Source organism: Bos indicus x Bos taurus, chromosome 13, assembly GCF_003369695.1.
Source record: "Bos indicus x Bos taurus breed Angus x Brahman F1 hybrid chromosome 13, Bos_hybrid_MaternalHap_v2.0, whole genome shotgun sequence".
Taxonomy (NCBI): domain Eukaryota; kingdom Metazoa; phylum Chordata; class Mammalia; order Artiodactyla; family Bovidae; genus Bos; species Bos indicus x Bos taurus.
In genome coordinates, this window is record NC_040088.1 from 43,570,930 (window position 1) to 43,590,158 (window position 19,229).

At 45.4% G+C, this 19,229-nt stretch overlaps 1 protein-coding gene and 1 long non-coding RNA gene across 7 annotated transcripts in view; one reads left to right on the forward strand and one right to left on the reverse strand.

Annotated features, from left to right (window-relative positions):
- The window catches only part of CFAP61 (cilia and flagella associated protein 61), a 249,888-nt gene that overhangs the window by 85,104 nt on the left and 145,555 nt on the right, over nucleotides 1-19,229 (reverse strand). The window lies entirely within an intron of this gene.
- On the forward strand, nucleotides 1,207-9,178 carry LOC113903462. Its single transcript, XR_003514121.1, has 2 exons — nucleotides 1,207-1,305; nucleotides 8,625-9,178. It is a non-coding gene; the product is annotated as an uncharacterized LOC113903462 (long non-coding RNA).

Sequence of the window (19,229 nt, forward strand, 5' to 3'; positions counted from 1 at the left end):
CCCAAACTGCCGGCCAGTGAAGGCAGAACATTAATTTTTAAAAATTTGCTTTTCAGAGTAAAACAAAATCAAACTCCAAATTAGGAGGAAGCAGGTGGATTTAGTGTAAGTCACAGTTGGGAAGATCTCCTGGAGAAGGGATAGGCTACCCACTCCAGTATGCTTCCCTCGTGGTTCAGATGGTAAAGAATCCACATGTAATGTGGGAGACCTGGGTTCAATCTCTGGGTTGGGAAGATCCCCTGGAGGAGGGCATGGAAACTCACTCCAGTACACTTGCCTGGAGAATCCCCATGAACAGAGGAGCCTGGTGGGCTACAGTCCGTGGGGTTGCAAAGAGTCGGACATGACTGAGCAACTAAGCATGCGCACTCGCGCGCGCGCGCGCGCACACACACACACACACACACACACACACACACACAAGCAAAGTTTGAGTTTCAGATGGCTTCTGAGAAATGGCATGGAACCCTAACCACTACAGTGAAAACTTGCTGAGTGCCTACACTCAGGGGTTCTGCGAGGCCCTCCCCAAGTCCTTGAAGCAGTACTATTACTACCCTGACTTTATTGTGTGAAATGGAGGCAAAGTGATTTGCCCAAGACAGTACACCCAGGAAGTCTGGAGGTAGGACGTGAACCACGTTGTTTGGCTCTAGCATCTTCTCATCTGACCTTGGTCTCCACTGCCCTGTAAGACCCCAAACTGTGGACAGGGATGCAAAGGTCATCTAATTCCCACAGTCAACAATAGATTTATGACTTTCAGATGTTTGTAACTACTCAAATCAAGAGGCCACAGCATCACAGAGGAGAGAATGCTGGAGGATTCCTTTCAAGAGCAAAGCTGCCTTATATTTATTCGCATCAGGCTTTCCAGGGCTCAAGGTGCGCTTATGGGTATCGTCATAGAGATTAATCTTCAAAACAATTTCTGCCAGGGGCAGGAGGCAGGTTTGCATTTATCCGTATTTCAGACTGAAGAAAATCAAGGTTGGAAATGGTAGATAATTTCTTCATGGTCAGGAAGGTCAGAAGCAGCTGGACCAGAAATGAAAGCCTTGCCTTCTGACCCCAGGTAGCACCTGTTGGATTCACCCAGGTTTCCCGGAGACCAGCGCCCAGGGGGGTGGTGAGCAGTCCACTCAGCACACACGTTAAGTGGGCACTTCTCTGCGCTCCTTCCCTCTAGGTCTCCCTGAAATATTTACAGCTCTCCTGCTGGGCAGATCTACTCTCCAGCTAGAGTCAGCAACATTTTCTGGGTGAGCTGATCTTCTCCTGGCCTTCAGCAGGACAAGGAAGGTATTTTTTTTTTTCCCTAAAAATCTCTTCTTGGTTCACCCCTCCCCTTACACCAACCACTGCCAAAAAAGAAACCATCTCCAAGTTAGAGAAGAACACCCGCCGTCCTTACCCAGGAGGGAACTGGAAAATTTCCAAACGTGGAAATGCTATCAATTTGCTGACAATCTGTTAAGTACCATTAAAAGCCGGAGCCTTTTGGTGAGGGCACACACGGCCAGCAATGGAATAAACTCAACTGCACCTGACATTTAAAAGTAGCTAAATATTATGAAAGGGTCTGCTCTAAAGTCTCTAGGGATGTGTGTCATTTAAAGGCGAATATTCTTATTTGATACAAAGAAAACAAAGAACATCTATCCTCTAACAATAATAATTTTGAATCCTTTCAAATAACATAAAGGTTACAATTAACCCCAACTACTTAGGGCTGCCAGTCTGCAAACACACCAATCGTAGGCCTTTGATTTCTTACCATTTAATGGAAAATGCAAATAATAATATGTGTTTATACTCACGTGTAGTCAAAATTTATCTGGGCTTTGGAGGCTAAGTGATCAAAATGTGGTTTATGTTATATAAATAACATCTATATGCAGGCCTCTTTCACATCTCTGTGTGAATAGGAGGCGTAGTGATTATTCAGTGATATCTTTTACAACAAAAACAATCTCTTTGGCACTGAATAATTTGAACTAACAACACGGACCACTTGTAGAATGACTTTAATTTGCCAAATTACTGCCCTGCATTAACTGTATAACTATATTATACAGTTAAAAGTTTCAACAAAAGATTAGAGGAGGGGCATTTTCTTAATTTTTATCTATTCATTCATTTTTATCTATTTTTATTTACTCCTCAGCTTCAGCCTCAGCCAAATTCCTTCTGCATTCTTCCTCGTGGCTTCTATGATTCTTCATCCACTCTTCAGGGTTGCCATTTCACCCTTTCTCATTCTCCTTACTATGCCTTTGCTCATTTTCAACTGAGAACACCTCTCGTGTCATAAAGGAAAACAGAAAAGAGCCCCCCCGGCAGGAGCCCTCCCCCATTTTCCTTTTTGCCACCTCCACATTCTCCAACAACAGCAATCTTCCTTCCCCCTCCGATTCAGAAGACAGAGGTCTCCCATTAATCCTGTCTCCTCTGCAAGCTCCCCTCCTGCCTCTTCCAGCAAACTCCTCTTTTAACTGTACTTAAGAAACCTGAAAGTGACCTGTCTCGTACTGATAAGGTGGAGCCATGCCATCAGCAGACCCCGCTTCTCTGCTTCTCAGTGTGCGCCTTCCGTTCCTAAGGTCACCTCAGGTCCAAGGCGGCTCCTGGAGCTCCTGCCATCACATGCCCCCTACATCCACATTATAGGCGGAAGGGAGGAGGAATGGGTAGAAACGGCTGCTCTTTAAGGAGCTTCCCTGAAAGTCTCACGTGGTGTGTCTGCTAACATAGCAGAACTTAGTGACGTGGCCGTATGTAGCAGCAAGGGAGGCTGGGAAATATGGTTTTTCAAAGAGAAACACACTGGGTTTTCCAAGAACCACACTACCCAGGGTTCTGTTATCAAGACAAAGTACAGAATAAATACTGGGCGGCAGTTAGAAGTCTCTATGCACTGACTTAAGGAACAGTGGGTGGGAATGAGGGAAGATCCTCATAGTATCCAGGGTCCAGGCAGGAAGTGGACAGTCGACTCCACAGGGGGTTTGACTGAAGAAAGGCAGAGATGTGTGCAGGCTTCTGGGGCTCACCCATGGACTAGCAATGGTGGGTAAGGTGCCACTGTTGATGGTAATCCTGAGGAGGGAGGGCTGGAGGACACAGGGACGGGTGGGGCCATGGAGGAGGCCCTGTCCAGGAGCTAACATATAGAACTCTCAATCTGAGACGGCACTGCCTTGAGATTCTCCTTGAAGACTGCTTTCTTCACCATCTCCTCCTCCATGGCCCATCTACCCTTTGCCAAGCTTCCCAGGCTCCATGCTCAGCCTGGGATTGACCAGGTGATGGAATTGACCACCATGACTTCATCTTACATCTTTATACTTTTTTTTTTCTGAGCTAGAAACCTAATTTCCAGACACCCATCAGTCCTAATGTGGCCACTCCACAGGCATACCAAATTCATTATGTGTCCAAACAACGGATCTGTGGCCCCTCCCACTTCTCTTTCAACTTCATCAAAGACATGGTCAACTGACCACCTCTTAAGTTAGGAACCTGGGGCTCCTACCCTCCCTCTCCTTCTCCACAACTGGTCACCATGTCCAGTTATGTTTGTGTTGTCCACGTCTCTTGAACACCTGACACCTGCCATTCCCAGGACACACTGCCTTAGCTCACCTTCTTGCCTAGAGAAAACAGTACCAGGGTTAGTCTCTCTGGCACAAGTATCTCTCCTGTCTATCTTCCTGGGAACTCTTTTTAAATTAAATCCAAGCTCAATTGTTCCTGGCTTAAAGTCCCCATGTCTGCTCAACACTTTGGTGAATGCAGAGCAGGGTGGCTAAGACCATGGGGTCAGGGGTCAGAGGTCAGATTGCCTTACTGGACCCCTGGCTGGAGCACTTTCTAGTTCTTTGGCCTCAGGCAAGTTATTCAACCTTTCTGTGGCTCAGTTTCTGCCTGTGAAATGAAAATAATAAAGTCTCACTCCTCATATGAGCGATGTGAGGATGAGATTAAATAGCACATATAAAACGCTGAGAATATTTCCTGCTACACTGAACATTTTCAATGCATGTTAATTATTTTTATGACCAAAACATTAAGTTCAAATTCATGAGCATGGTATCTCAGTTCCTATGTTTGGGGCATACCCTTGCCTCCCCACTCTTCTTTGAAAGTCAATCTTCTTGCTGTTCCATGAAGTTCCTGCCTCTTTCGTGCCTTTATATGAAATTACCACCAGCATTTCCATTTTATCTCCAATCTCATATCTTTCTGTGATAGCTATCTCTGTCAACCTGATTTAGAAACATCCAAATATTTAATTTCTTAAATTTATAACTGAGTATCAGATAATCTTCCAGTCCAGCATTTCTCATGATGTACTCTGCATATAAGTTAAATAAACAGGGTGGCAATATACAACCTCGACGAACTCCTTTTCCTATTTGGAACCAGTCTGTTGTTCCATGTCCAGTTCTAACTGTTGCTTCCTGACCTGCATACAAATTTCTCAAGAGGCAGATCAGGTGGTCTGGTATTCCCATCTCTTTCAGAATTTTCCACAGTTTATTGTGATGCACACAGTCAAAGGCTTTGGCATAGTCAATAAAGCAGAAATAGATGTTTTTCTGGAACTCTCTTGCTTTTTCCATGATCCAGTGGATGTTGGCAATTTGGTCTCTGGTTCCTCTGCCTTTTCTAAAACCAGCTTGAACATCAGCAAGTTCACGGTTCACATATTGCTGAAGCCTGGCTTGGAGAATTTTGAGCATTACTTTACTAGCGTGTGAGATGAGTGCAATTGTGCGGTAGTTTGAGCATTCTTTGGCATTGCCTTTCTTTGAGATTGGAATGAAAACTGACCTTTTCCAGTCCTGTGGCCACTGCTGAGTTTTCCAAATTTGCTGACATATTGACTGCAGCACTTTGACAGCATCATCTTTCAGGATTTAGAACAGCTCAACTGGAATTCCATCACCTCCACTAGCTTTGTTCGTAGTGATGCTTTCTAAGGCCCACTTGACTTCACATTCCAGGATGTCTGGCTCTAGGTCAGTGATCACACCATCGTGATTATCTGGGTCGTGAAGATCTTTTTTGTACAGTTGTTCTGTGTATTCTTGCCACCTCTTCTTAATATCTTCTGCTTCTGTTAAGTCCATACCATTTCTGTCCTTTATCGAGCCCATCTTTGCATGAAATGTTCCCTTGGTATCTCTGATTTTCTTGAAGAGATCCCTAGTCTTTCCCATTCTGTTGTTTTCCTCTATTTCTTTGCATTGATCACTGAAGAAGGCTTTCTTATCTCTTCTTGCTATTCTTTGGAACTCTGCATTCAGATGTTTATATCTTTCCTTTTCTCCTTTGCTTTTTGCTTCTCTTCTTTTCACAGCTATTTGTAAGGCCTCCCCAGACAGCCATTTTGCTTTTTTGCATTTCTTTTCCATGGGGATGGTCTAACCTCAGATATGCAGATGACACCACCCTTATGGCAAAGAGTGAAGAGGAACTAAAAAGCCTCTTGATGAAAGTGAAAGTGGAGAGTGAAAAAGTTGGCTTAAAGCTCAACATTCAGAAAACGAAGATCATGACATCAGGTCCCACCACTTCATGGGAAATAGATGGGGAAACAGTGGAAACAGTGTCAGACTTTATTTTTCTGGGCTCCAAAATCACTACAAATGGTGACTGCAGCCATGATATTAAAAGACGCTTACTCCTTGGAAGGAAAGTTATGACCAACCTAGACAGCATATTCAAAAGCAGAGACATTACTTTGCCAACAAAGGTTTGTCTAGTCAAGGCTATGGTTTTTCCTATGGTCATGTATGGATGTGAGAGTTGGACTGTGAAGAAGGCTGAGCGCTGAAGAATTGATGCTTTTGAACTGTGGTGTTGGAGAAGACTCTTGAGAGTCCCTTGGACTGCAAGGAGATCCAACCAGTCCATTCTGAAGGAGTTCAGCCCTGGGATTTCTTTGGAAAGAATGATGCTAAAGCTGAAACTCCACTACTTTGGCCACCTCATGCGAAGAGTTGACTCATTGGAAGAGACTCTGATGCTGGGAGGGATTGGGGGCAGGAGGAGAAGGGGATGACAGAGGATGAGATGGCTGGATGGCATCACTGAGTCGATGGACGTGAGTCTGAGTGAACTCCAGGAGTTGGTGATGGACAGGGAGGCCTGGCATGCTTCGATTCATGGGGTCGCAAAGAGTCGGACATGACTGAGCGACTGATCTGATCTGATCTGATCTGATAATCTTATTAGTCATAATACTCTTAGTTATAGTACTCTTAGGTACTCTTAGAATACGCTGAGAGAGTTATAAAATACTCTTAGATATAATATTCTTAGCTAGTTATGGTGGTTCAGGCGGTAAAGAATCCACCAGCAATGTGGGAGACCGGGGTTCGATTCCCATGTTGGGAAGATCCCTTGGAGAAGGAAATGGCAACCCACTCCAGTATTCTTGCCTGAAGAATCCCATGGACAGAAGAGCCTGGCAGGCTACAGTCCCTGGGGTCGCCAAGAGTCAGACACAACTGAGCGACTTTCACAAGAGTATCAGTCCACAATCATTATACTGTTTATCATGTACATATAGACCTTAGCTTTTCTTCAGATGAAATATGGAGGTACCATTTCACACCAGTCAGAATGGCTGCGATCCAAAAGTCTACAAATAATAAATGTTGGAGAGGGTGTGGAGAAAAGGGAACCCTCTTACACTGTTGGTGGGAATGCAAACTAGTACAGCCACTATGGAGAACAGTGTGGAGATTCCTTAAAAAACTGGAAATAGTATTCCCATACGACTCAGCAATCCCACTACTGGGCATACACACCGAGGAAACCAGAATTGAAAGAGACACGTGTACCCCAAGGTTCATCACAGCACTGTTTATAATAGCCAGGACATGGAAGCAACCTAGATGTCCATCAGCAGATAAATGGATAAGAAAGCTGTGGTACATATACACAATGGAGTATTACTCAGCCATTAAAAAGAATACATTTGAATCAGTTCTAATGAGGTGGATTAAACTGGAGCCTATTATACAGAGTGAAGTAAGCCAGAAAGAAAAACACCAATACAGTATACTAATGCATATATATGGAATTTAGAAAGATGGTAATGATAACCCTGTATGCGAGACAGCAAAAGAGACACAGATGCACAGAACAGTCTTTTGGACTCTGTGGGAGAGGGAGGGGGGGAATGATTTGGGAGAATGGCATTGAAACATGTGTAATATCATATAAGAAATGAATTGCCAGTCCAGGTTCGATGTAGGATACAGGATGCTTGGGGCTGGGGCAATGGGATGACCCAGAGGGATGGTACAGGAAGGGAGGTGGGAGGGGGGTTCAGGATGGGGAACACGTGTACACCTGTGGCGGATTCATGTTGATGTATGGCAAAAACAATACAATGTTGTAAAGTAATTAACCTCCAATTAAAATAAATAAATTTAAATTAAAAAAAGAAATATGGAGATAAAACATTTAAGGCTTTTATTCTTTCAATATTCAAAATTCAGTATTATTTCAATATTCAATATTCAAAAAGTTCCTGCACACAGAAGAGGGGATCACGGGGGCATTTGGGTATGGACATGCATTAGACGAGATGGCAGAAGCAGTGGCACCTCGGAAAAGGCACTATCTTGGGTCTCACACTATTGGCTTTATGCGTGAAAACAAAATCTAGCATCCCCGTAAGCCCTCCACTCTGAAATCAAAGGTCATCATGTCGTGGAACCAAAAAAAAAAAAGTTCAAGTGAAGTGCTCAGGCCAATGAAAGATTAAACAAGTGCACCTGCATTTTCACAGCAGATAATTCCAGTGGGATTTCATGTTGCTGTGGATACAGAGGGAGGAATGGCTCAAAGACACTTGTGAGGCAGGGAGGGATTAGAGTATCCAGGGAAATAAGTAAAAGGTATTGCGTTTCGTTCCATGCTTTGGAAGGACAGCGACAGAATTAGGTCTAAACGTTCTTATCCTTCACATAAAGAGGGTCACATTGCCAAGTTATGGTGAACACGATAAAAGAAACACAATGCTTCTCAGGTTGCTTACCCTTCTGGGCAGTAGAAACCTGTCAATCTGCCAGTGAATACATATTATTTTTTATTTTTATGTTTTTGCTGATTTCCTTGGGGGGGCACATAATTAGGACAACCAAAGCAAGTAATTTAATTAACTGTTTCCATTAATGGTTTTATTCAAACAAACAGATAATGTGGAGGGAAACCAATTATCCTATATCAACCTAAATGCTACAATTTAATTTACTAAAATCTCTGCTTTCTGAATTGCTCAGGACAATGACAAAAATATTTGCCAACTGAACGGTGAATGTCAGCTCGAGATGGATATTTAACCTAACTGCACATTTGACTAGTCCAAGAACAACTCAGACTTAATCTGGTCTTAATGATACCACGTAATTTCACAAAATGAATAAAATGATGGAATTTCAAAGATAGGAGTTATATGGACTTCCAATATGAGAGGAAAAATACAGGGAGAAAGCAAATCAACACAAAACCTTTCTTATGAGTAGAGAACCTATTAAGAGAATCTACCTTTTCCTTTGGAAAATGTTTAACTTCCTTCTGCAATATTTTTTTCTGCTTAGATCACAAAAGAGACTTTTGGACAACGTTCTTGGCCACTGACTTCATTTTTGTTGTGTGAGTGAAAATGACACACAGCAGCTGCCTGTGTGGCCACAAAGCTGTTGGTAACGGCACACTCTGACCTCCGGGGAAAACTGGATGGGTAGAAGCCTGTGATCAAGGATCCTGAGCCCTTTGAGAAGGGACGCAGTCAGCCTTCACCGAGTGGATGCCGTCCTGCATGTCTCCCCTGCTCCTGAAAGCCCCTGGAGGAACCAGGAAGGAGCCCAGAGGAAAGGGCCAAGGAAGAAGTGGCTTAAACCTGCCTGCGTCCAGGCTTGTGTGTGGGGTCAAGGATCTCTTATCAACACTGGATCCACAATTAGGCACAACGGCTTGCCTGGCATGACCTTGGTGCTCTGTGGATTCTCCAGGGACCTGGCAGTGGAGGGAGGCTGGTGGTTAGGATAAGGGGAGTTGGGCAGGGGAGATTTAGGGAGCACGATCTCAGAGGAAAAGCTTATGTATCTGTGCATGAAGGTTAAAACATAATCCTTACCAAAAAAAAAAAAAAGAAAACGAATGTAATGCTTGAAATGTCCATGGAACAAATGAGAACAAAATTTGGGAGTTCCAACAAAAAGAACAAAATAAAATTGAGTTTTGCTTTATGATTTAGAGTAAATGATTTAAGATGTTTTCCTCTCTACAAACATGAAGTAAAAATGTCATTCCCTTCTCCAGTGGACCATATTTTGTCAGAACTCTCCACCATGACCCGTCCATCTTGGGTGGCCCTACAAGGCATGGCTCATAGTTAGACAAGGCTGTGGTCCATGTAATCAGACTGGTTAGTTTTCTATGATTGTGGTTTTCATTCTGTCTGCCCTCTGATGGAGAAGGATAAGAGGCAAACAAAACATGGTCCACTGGAGAAGGGAATGGCAAACCACGTCAGTATTCTTGTCTTTAGAACCCCATGAACACTATGAAAACGCAAAAAGATAGGACACTGAAAGACGAATTCCCCAGGTCAGCAGGTGCCCAATAAGCTACTGGAGATCAGTGGAGAAATAACTCCAGAAAGAATGAAGAGATGGAGCCAAAGCAAAAACAACACCCAATTGTGGATGTGACTGGTGATGGAAGTAAAGTCTAATGCTGTAAAGAGCAATATCGCATCAGATCAGATCAGTCGCTCAGTCGTGTCCGACTCTTTGCAACCCCATGAACTGCAGCACGCCAGGCCTCCCTGTCCATCACCAACTCCCGGAGTTCACTCAGACTCACGTCCATCGAGACAGTGGTGCCATCCAGCCATCTCATCCTCTGTCGTCCCCTTCTCCTCCTGCCCCCAATCCCTCCCAGCATCAGAGTCTTTTCCAATGAGTCAACTCTTCACATGAGGTGGCCAAAGTACTGGAGTTTCAGCTTTAGCATCATTCCTTCCAAAGAAATCCCAGGGCTGATCTCCTTCAGAATGGACTGGTTGGATCTCCTTGCAGTCCAAGGGACTCTCAAGAGTCTTCTCCAACACCACAGTTCAAAAGCATCAATTCTTCGGCGCTCAGCCTTCTTCACAGCCCAACTCTCACATCCATACATGACCACAGGAGAAACCATAGCCTTGACTAGACAGATCTTTGTTGGCAAAATAATGTCTCTGCTTTTGAATATGCTGTCTAGGTTGGTCATAACTTTGCTTCCAAGGAGTAAGCGTCTTTTAATTTCATGGCTGCAGTCACCATCTGTAGTGATTTTGGAGCCCAGAAAAATAAAGTCTGACACTGTTTCCACTGTTTCCCCACCTGTAATGTTAGGTCCATGAATCAAGGCAAATTGGAAGTGGTCAAACAGGAGATGGCAAGAGTGAACATCAACATTTTAGGACTCAGTGAACTAAAATGGACTGGAATGGGTGAATTTAACTCAGAGGACCATTATATTTACTACTGTGGGCAAGAATCCCTTAGAAGAAATGGAGTAGTCATCATAATCAACAAAAGAGTCTGAAATGCAGTACTTGGATACAATCTCAAAAACGAATGATCTCTGTTTGTTTCCAAGGCAAACCGTTCAATATCATGCTAATCCAAGTCTATGCCCTGACCAGTAATGCTGAAGAAGCTGAAGTTGAATGGTTCTATGAAGACCTACAAGACCTTTTAGAACTAATCCCCCCAAAAGATGTCCTTTTCCTCATAGGGGACTGAAATGCAAAAGTAGGAAGTCAAGAAATACCTGGAGTAATAGGCAAATTTGGCCTTGGTGTGCAGAATAAATCAGGGCAAAGGCTAATAGAGGTTTGCCAAGAGAATGTACTGGTCATAGCAAACACCCTCTTCCAACAACACAAGAGAAGACTCTACACATGGACATCACCAGATGGTCAACACTGAAATCAGATTGATTATATTCTTTGCAGCCAAAGATGGAAAAGCTCTATACAGTCAGCAAAAACAAGAATGAGAGCTGACTGTGGCTCAGATCATGAACTCCTTATTGCCCAAGTCAGACTTAAATTGAAGAAAGTAGGGAAAACCACTAGAACATTCAGGTATGACCTAAATCAAATCCCTTATGATTAGACAGTGGAAGTAAGAAATAAATTCAAGGGGTTAAATCTAATAGAGTGCCTGAAGAACTATGGAATGAGGTTTGTGACATTGTACGGGAGGCAGTGATCAAGACCATCCCCAAGAAAAGAAAGGCAAAATGGTTGTCTGAGGAGGCCTTCCAAATAGCTGTGAAAAGAAGAGAAGTGAAAAGCAAAGGGGAAAAGGATATATATACCCACTTGAATGTAGAGTTCCAAAGAATAGCAAGGAGAGATAAGAAAGCCTTCCTCAGCGATCAATGCAAAGAAATAGAGAAAATCAATAGAATGGGAAAGACTAGAGATCTCTTCAAGAAAATTAGAGATACCAAAGGAACATTTCATGCAAAGATGTGCTCAATAAAGGACAGAAATGGTATGGACCTAACAGAAGCAGAAGATATTGAGAAGAGGTGGCAACAATACACAGAAGAACTAAACAAAAAAGATCTTCATGACCCAGATAACCATGATGGTGTGATCACTCACCTAGAGCCAGACATCCTAGAATGTGAAGTCAAGTGGGCCTTAGGAAGCATCACTATGAACAAAGCTAGTGGAAGTGGTGGAATTTCAGTTGAGCTATTTCAAATCCTAAAAGATGATGCTGTGAAAGTACTGTACTCAATATGCCAGCAAATTTGGAAAACTCAGCAGTGGCCACAGGACTGGAAAAGGTCAGTTTTCATTCCAATCCCAAAGAAAGGCAATGCCAAAGAATGCTCAAACTACCGCACAATTGCACTCGTCTCACACGCTAGTAAAGTAATGCTCAAAATGCTCCAAGCCAGGCTTCAGCAGTACATGAACTGTGAACTTCCAGATGTTCAAACTGGATTTAGAAAAGGCAGAGCAAACAGAGATCAAATTGCCAACATCCATTAGATCAAAGAAAAAGCAAGAGAGTTCCAGAAAAACATCTACGTCTGCTTTACTGACTATGCCAAAGCCTTTGACTTTGTGGATCACAACAAACTGCGGAAAATTCTTCAAGAGATGGGAGTACCAGACCACATGACCTGCCTCCTGAGAAATCTGTATGCAGGTCAAGAAGCAACAGTTAGAACTGGACATGGAACAACAGACTGGTTCCAAATCAGGAAAGGAATACACCAAAGCTGTATTTTGTCACCCTGCTTATTTAACTTATATGCAGAGTACATCATGAGAAATGCTGGGCTGGATGAAACACAAGCTGCAATCAAGATTGCTGGGAGAAATATTAATAACCTCAGATATGCAGATGACACCACCCTTATGGTAGAAAGCGAAGAACTAAAGAGCCACTTGATGAAAGTCAATGAGGAGTGAGAAAAAGTTGGCTTAAAACTCAACATTCAGAAAACTAAGATCATGGCATCCAGTCCTATCACGTCATGGCAAACAGATGGGAAAACAATGGAAACAGTGAGAGACTTTATTTTGGGGGGCTCCAAAATCACTGCAGATGGTGACTGCAGCCATTAAATTAAAAGATGCTTGCTCCCTGGAAGAAAAGTTATGACCAACCTAGATGGCATATTAAAAAGCAGAGACATTACTTTGCCACAAAGGTCTGTCTAGTTAAAGCTATGGTTTTTCCAGTAGTCATGTATGGATGTGAGAGCTGGACTATAAAGAAAGCTGAGTGCTGAAGAATTGATGCTTTTCAACTGTGGTGTTGGAGAAGACTCTTGAGAGTCCCTAGGACTGCAAGGACATCCAACCAGTCCATCCTAAAGGAAATCAGTCCTGAATATTCATTGGAAGGAACTGATGCTGAAGCTGAAACTCCAATACTTTGGCCACCTGATGCAAAGAACTGACTCATTGGAAAACACCCTGATGCTGGGAAAGACTGAAGGCAGTAAGAGAATGAGGATGAGATGGTTGGATCCATCACCGACTCAATGGATATGAGTTTGAGCAAGTTCTGGGAGTTAGTGATGGACAGGGAACCCTGGCATGCTTCCTGGGGGTCGCAAAGTCCATGGGGTCGCAAATAGTCAGACACAACTGAGTGACGGAACGGAACTGAAAAATGCCATACATTTATCCTTTGAGCATGTGCAAGGTGTAAATACCAAGATGGCACCTGTAAAAGGCAAACTGGAAATCCTTCACACACGAGAGGTAGCAAAGTATAAGACAGAATCAGAATCATCCCTCAAGACTGGAAAAAACAAGCATTGTGGGAATTCAATAGCAAATGAGAGTTGCCTTCCCTGGTGGTCAAGTGGCTAAGAATCCACCTGCCAATGTAGGAGACACAGGTTCAGTCCCTGGTCTGGGAGGATTCCACATGCCACGGAGCAACTAAAGCTGTGGGCCACAAATACTGAATCCCATGCACCCTAGATAGAGCCTGTGCTCTGCAACAAGAAGCCACCACAGTGAGAAGCCATGTACCGCAACAAAGAGTAACCCCCATTCGCTGCAACTAGAGAAAGACCATGTAGCAACAAAGACCCAGCGCAGCCAAAAATAAAATAAAAAGAAGTAAATAAAAAGACCTGGATAATTTTTAAAAAGCAGGTGAGATCACTTCCGGGCGGGGAGGGTGAGGAGGGTGCTATGCTTTGGGCACATACTGGAGGTTAGGAAAGCTTTATTGACACAGTCAGGGCAGGTTTCCTCATGCTTGGCAGGTATCTTCTTGGGCCTTCATTCTTCATGGTGAATAGTTGAAGCATGAAGCTTTGTGAAATGCTTTCTACTGGGTCCAATTCAACACGTAAATACTATGAACCTGGGGCAATGGCTTCAGCTATGCAATGTTTAATAATATGTTAATAATTATGCCTGGTAAGCCCCAAAGTAACAATGTGACTTAGAAGTTATATGATTTGTTGAGAATCAGAAAATGTGGTTTGTAAGACACAGCCCATAAAAACAGCTCAATTACAATGAGCAATCAGAGGGGGGAAAATAGGTTTCCTTATGGCTAAGACTGCCAAGTTTGAGGAAAAGTCTCCATAAATGGTGATTAAACCTGGCTGTGTGTAAAAATTACCTGGAGAGTCTTAAAAATACACATTCCTTGTGTGCACTGCAACTCTGCTGGATTGTTACCACAGGAACAGGGTCTCAGGAAGTTGTCTTTTTGTAACTACCACCTAGTCACCCTTACCCAGAAAAGTAGCTTTGATTATAGAATTGTAGAGTTTGGAATTTTCGCAAACTGTTGCTTTTATAAAAAGTTGTTGTTTTAGTCACTAAGTTATGTCTGACTCTTTTGCTACCCCATGAACTGTAGCTCACCGGGCTCCTCTGTCCATGGGATTTCCCAGGCAAGAGTACTGGAGTGAGTTGCCATTTCCTTCTCCAGGGGATCTTCCCGACCCAGGAAGCTTCTTGCCCACTTTGTTCCCACTGAGGTTTTGGAGGAGCAGAACGCCTGGGTTCTCTCTAGAGCCTCCAGGATGCCTGGGGACAGAGGTGGCAGATCAGGACAGCCTCCTGACACGGTTTTCTCTTCTTGCCTCTCTTCCCTCTGCCTTTGTCTAGACCCGCCCACTTTGTTAAAGGGCTGCTGCTGCTGTTGCTAAGTCGCTTTGGTCGTGTCTGACTCTGTGTGACCCCGTAGACGGCAGCCCACCAGGCTCCCCCGTCCCTGGGATTCTCCAGGCAAGATCACTGGAGTGGGTTGCCATTTCCTTCTCCAATGCATGAGAGTGAAAAGTGAAAGTGAAGTCGCTCAGTCGTGTCCGACTCCTAGCGACCCCATGGACTGCAGCCCACCAGGCTCCCCCGTCCCTGGGATTCTCCAGGCAAGAGTACTGGAGTAGGGTGCCATCGCCTTCTCCATCGTTAAAGGGCAATGGTGTAAATATTAAGAAAAGAGAATATAGACTTCCCTGGTGGTCCAGTGGCTAAGACTACACGCTCCCAGTGCAGAGGACTGGGTTCCACCCTTGGTCAGGGAACTAGATCCTGCTCGCCACAACTAAGGCTGGGCGCAGCCAAATAAGTATTTTTAAAAACCAAAAGAAAGGAGACCAAACAAAAGAAACCAGGTTAGGAGGGGACCCCCCCTCACACACACACATCTCCTGTAAATGATCCTCCTGCCTCAGTGCTTTCCTGCCTTCTCTGCCCAGGGTCACCCCCTGACTGTGGCAGCTTGAAGAACAGGATGGAAGCATAGCCCAAGAGTGACCAGATGGACAAGAATTGGTGGGTAAATACCTGCTGCCTTGAGCACAGAGGGACAGCTCCCAGCTGTGACCCTGCAGGTCCTGGCAGCACTGAGCCTCAGTGTCTACAATGACCCAAAGGCACATGATCTGGGGGATTTCCTGGCTTTCCTGCCTGTCCCATCTCACCCGCTTACTCAGGTAGTTCTCAGAGATCACCTCCAAATAAACTTCTGCTGCTGCTTCTAAGTCACTTCAGTCGTGTCCGACTCTGTGCGACCCCATAGACAGCAGCCCACCAGGCTTCCCGGTCCCTGGGATTCTCCAGGCAAGAACACTGGAGTGGGTTGCCATTTCCTTCTCCAATGCATGAAAGTGAAAAGTGAAAGTGAAGTCGCTCAGTCGTGTCCAACTCTATGCAACCCCTGGACTGCCGCCTACCAGGCTCCTCCGTCCATGGGATTTTCCAGACAAGAGTACTGAAGTGGGGTGCCATTGTCTTCTCCCCAAATAAACTACTGGCACCAAATTCTTTGTTTTCAGCATTTGCATGAATGCAAACCAAGATAGGGGCCAATGTCATCATTTGAAAATGAGCTGATTGCAGGGGCTGGAGGCTGAGCAGGTGACTGTCACTGGTCCACATATGTGGTTTATGTTTCATGCCATCATGGAGAAAGTGCTTCCTATTTAACATCTTTCACCCCAGGGGCTCAGAGAACCCACAAAACACGGCAGTTAGCTGATCCCCAAAAAGGCCTGACATTGCTCAGAGAGGCTGCTTTCCTTTATTTCTGGGAGCCTCTAAAATGAGCCACTGGAAATGAGAAAAGATCTCCTGAAGAGAGCAGGAAGGAATGCTGTCAGTAAACGAAGATACTTTCATTTAACCTTAGTCACAGGCCACCTCAGAGATACTGTGGATTTGGTTCCAGACCCACAATAAAGCCAATATCCCTATAAAGTGAGTCACCTGTTTGTTTGTTTGTTTGTTTTGGTTTCCCAGTGCACACAAAAGTTATATTTGCAAAACACTATAGTCTATTCAGTGCACAATAACATGTGTCTACAAAAACAACATACTAACTAAAAAATAAGTTTTTCCTATAAAATGGTAACCATCATCTGACAATGCAGGGCTTCCACAAACCTTCAATTTGTAAAAACAATGCAGTATCTGCAAAATGCAGGAAAACCCAGGGATGCCTGTGCGCTTCAATACTAGGATCAGGTTAGGAAAGCTGATGGTGATGAGGACGGCTCTGGATCAGTCTTTTCTGGATGCGGGATGCCAGCTCTTTCTGCCTGGGGAGGCACTGTCCCTGCCCCTCACCTTCCATCTCCCCAGGCCATCAGAGGGGCCTCTGTACCAGCCCTCCTCCCGCCCCCCCGCCACCACACCCCCACCACAGGCCCCATCGTGATGCCAACGCAACAAGATGTGATATGTGACTTGCCCCAGGGATCTCTTGCCTGCTCCACAGCAGGTGCCACGGCCCGGCCGCCACCTCACATTTCCGGGGTACCCAGAGGGTGATCGGAGCCAGCACAGGGCCCTCAATCCCTGGGGCAGAGGCCAGCAGTACACAACAGGACAGCCAGCAACCTGTTCGCTGGGGTTCAGCTCCGAGATCAGCACGTAAGCACTACTTAATGAATCACCTAATTAGTGACAGGCCACACTGACGACCTCAGCTGTCCTCAGACAAAGGTGGAGATAAGAAGCCTCATTAAGTTGTGAGCGCTTGGCTGCAGCCGCCAGATCCACAGTTACGCTGGCACGGCATGGTCCTGTGCCACCTGATAGCGCGTGTTCCGGGCACCTGGCACAACCGCAGCTTCACAAACGTGCCCTGTAGTTCCAGGCTGTTCTTAGTTACCTTGACATGCCCACGGGGATGTGGGATCAGGGGCCGATGAAAACCAGAAATTCCACCCTGGGGTGAGATGACACGGTGGGAATTTTGACACCTCTTCCTGGGGGCAGGAGTGGAAGACGAGGCAGTGGGGGGCCTGGCGCCCACTGGAGCTCCCTGAGAACCAAAGGGCATCTTCCTCCAACCACCCAGAGTTGTGGGGACACCACCCGGGGCTGCTTTCAGTCACTGTCATCTCAGGGTTCATTCATGCGTTTCTCTAGGGCCATTAGAGGCTCCTCGAGAGATTCTTTACATCAGAATTGAATTAGGAAAGATTTTAAAGTAATGGATTAAAAGGGGCTGCTCCATAATTGGGAGTAAATAATATAATACACAAGGCATAGAGACACATGAGCTGAAACAGAATCAAACAGTAACTGCTTCAGCTCAGTGGCTTGATGACAAAGACAGAAGGAAGAAGCTGTTGTGTACAATTCTGGAAGATAAAATGTCTATCTAGGATACTGACGGTGGCAGGGCCTGAGGCTCTGTGTTTCTAATAAGCTCCCAGGTGATGCTTATCTCGCTGGAATACAGACCAAACTTTCGAGTAAAAAGGACATAAGACATAAAATGAGTTCATGGACCTGGTTCTTATCCCACCCCCCTTTTTTGGTAGAGCATGTCCATAATTCTTTTTTAAAACTGATTTTGGAGTACCGTGTGGAAAGCCCAACATTGTGAAAGCATTGCATTTGGAGAGTTCTGCAGGAACAAGGAGCTGGTAAAAATATGACTGGCTATGAGGAAAGAGGTCTCTTGCTTTTTGGAAAGAGCTTTCTGACTTCCTTGCAAAGCTCTCCTTTAGGACACAGCATCTCCCTGACAGGTGATGGAAGCTCCCCTCTGGACCTGGCTCTTGATCTGAGAACGGGGACTTAGACTAAACTCTGACAGAGTTGGTGGAGCTCCTGGTGTGACAGCACCTCAGGGTTGGCAGGACTGGGGGTCCCCTGCCATGTCCCTCCCTTAGCAGGGGAACTGATGGCTGAGGCCAAGAGCTTTCTGCCAAAAACCAGTGTTTGGGGTTTTAAGCAGAAGGACCAGGAAGGATAAGACCAAACAACTACGCTGCCTAAGACAACACCTTTCTGTCCCAACGGGCCAGGCAGCCAAACAAACACCACCTATCAATCATGAAAACTACAGTTTTAATATAGCTCATGTCCATCACCTGAATGTCTTGGGCACGATGAAAAACACAGCAAAGAGTCTTAAAAGTTCCCTTTTCCCTCCACTTTACTGCCCTCTATTCCACAGATGAGTGGGGGTTTTCTACTCTGTGCCCCCACCTCAAGAAAGCTCCCTGGCATGCCTGCTGTCCTCCCCCTGCCCAGTCCCTGGTCCCCACCATGGGGGCACATGTCCCGGCAAGGTGGGCGATGGGGAAGGAGGCCAGGATGTGCCCTCCAGGTGGGGCCTGGGGGTCTGAACACGTTCCCTCCTCTGCCCCTTGCAGAGTTGCTTGGGCACAGTGCCCTCAGAAGACAGATGCACAAGACCTGGGTGTGGGGGATGGGGGACCAGTTAGCTGAGCCTCCCCTCCACCCTGAGTCACCCTCCCCTTTCCCCTTTGTATCAGCCAGGCAGGGCTGGCTCAGGAGGGTTGACAGAGACCGTAGAAAGTCTAAGGCCACTCAACTCAGCACCAGAGGATTCACCAGAACCAGGAGGACATGGACACACGTGGCAGGTGGTGTGTGTCTCTAGAAATGCCTGCCAGTCATGTCACCGGGCACTGGAAGGCCCAGGAGGCCTTGCCCTCATAAGGACAAGAAGAAGTCACCGAGCAATCCACTAGCCTGATGACCAGACAGGAAGGGTGTCCTCTGAGCAGGCGTGCCTGTGGGTGGGTAGCAGCTGAGGACCAGACAATGTTGTACTAAAATCCAAAACCCCAAACATCCCTTCAACACTCCCTCCCCACGTGGAGCTCACACCCGGGTATCTGTGTTAGTTGGTGAAAGTGAAAGTTGCTCAGCTGTGTCTGACTCT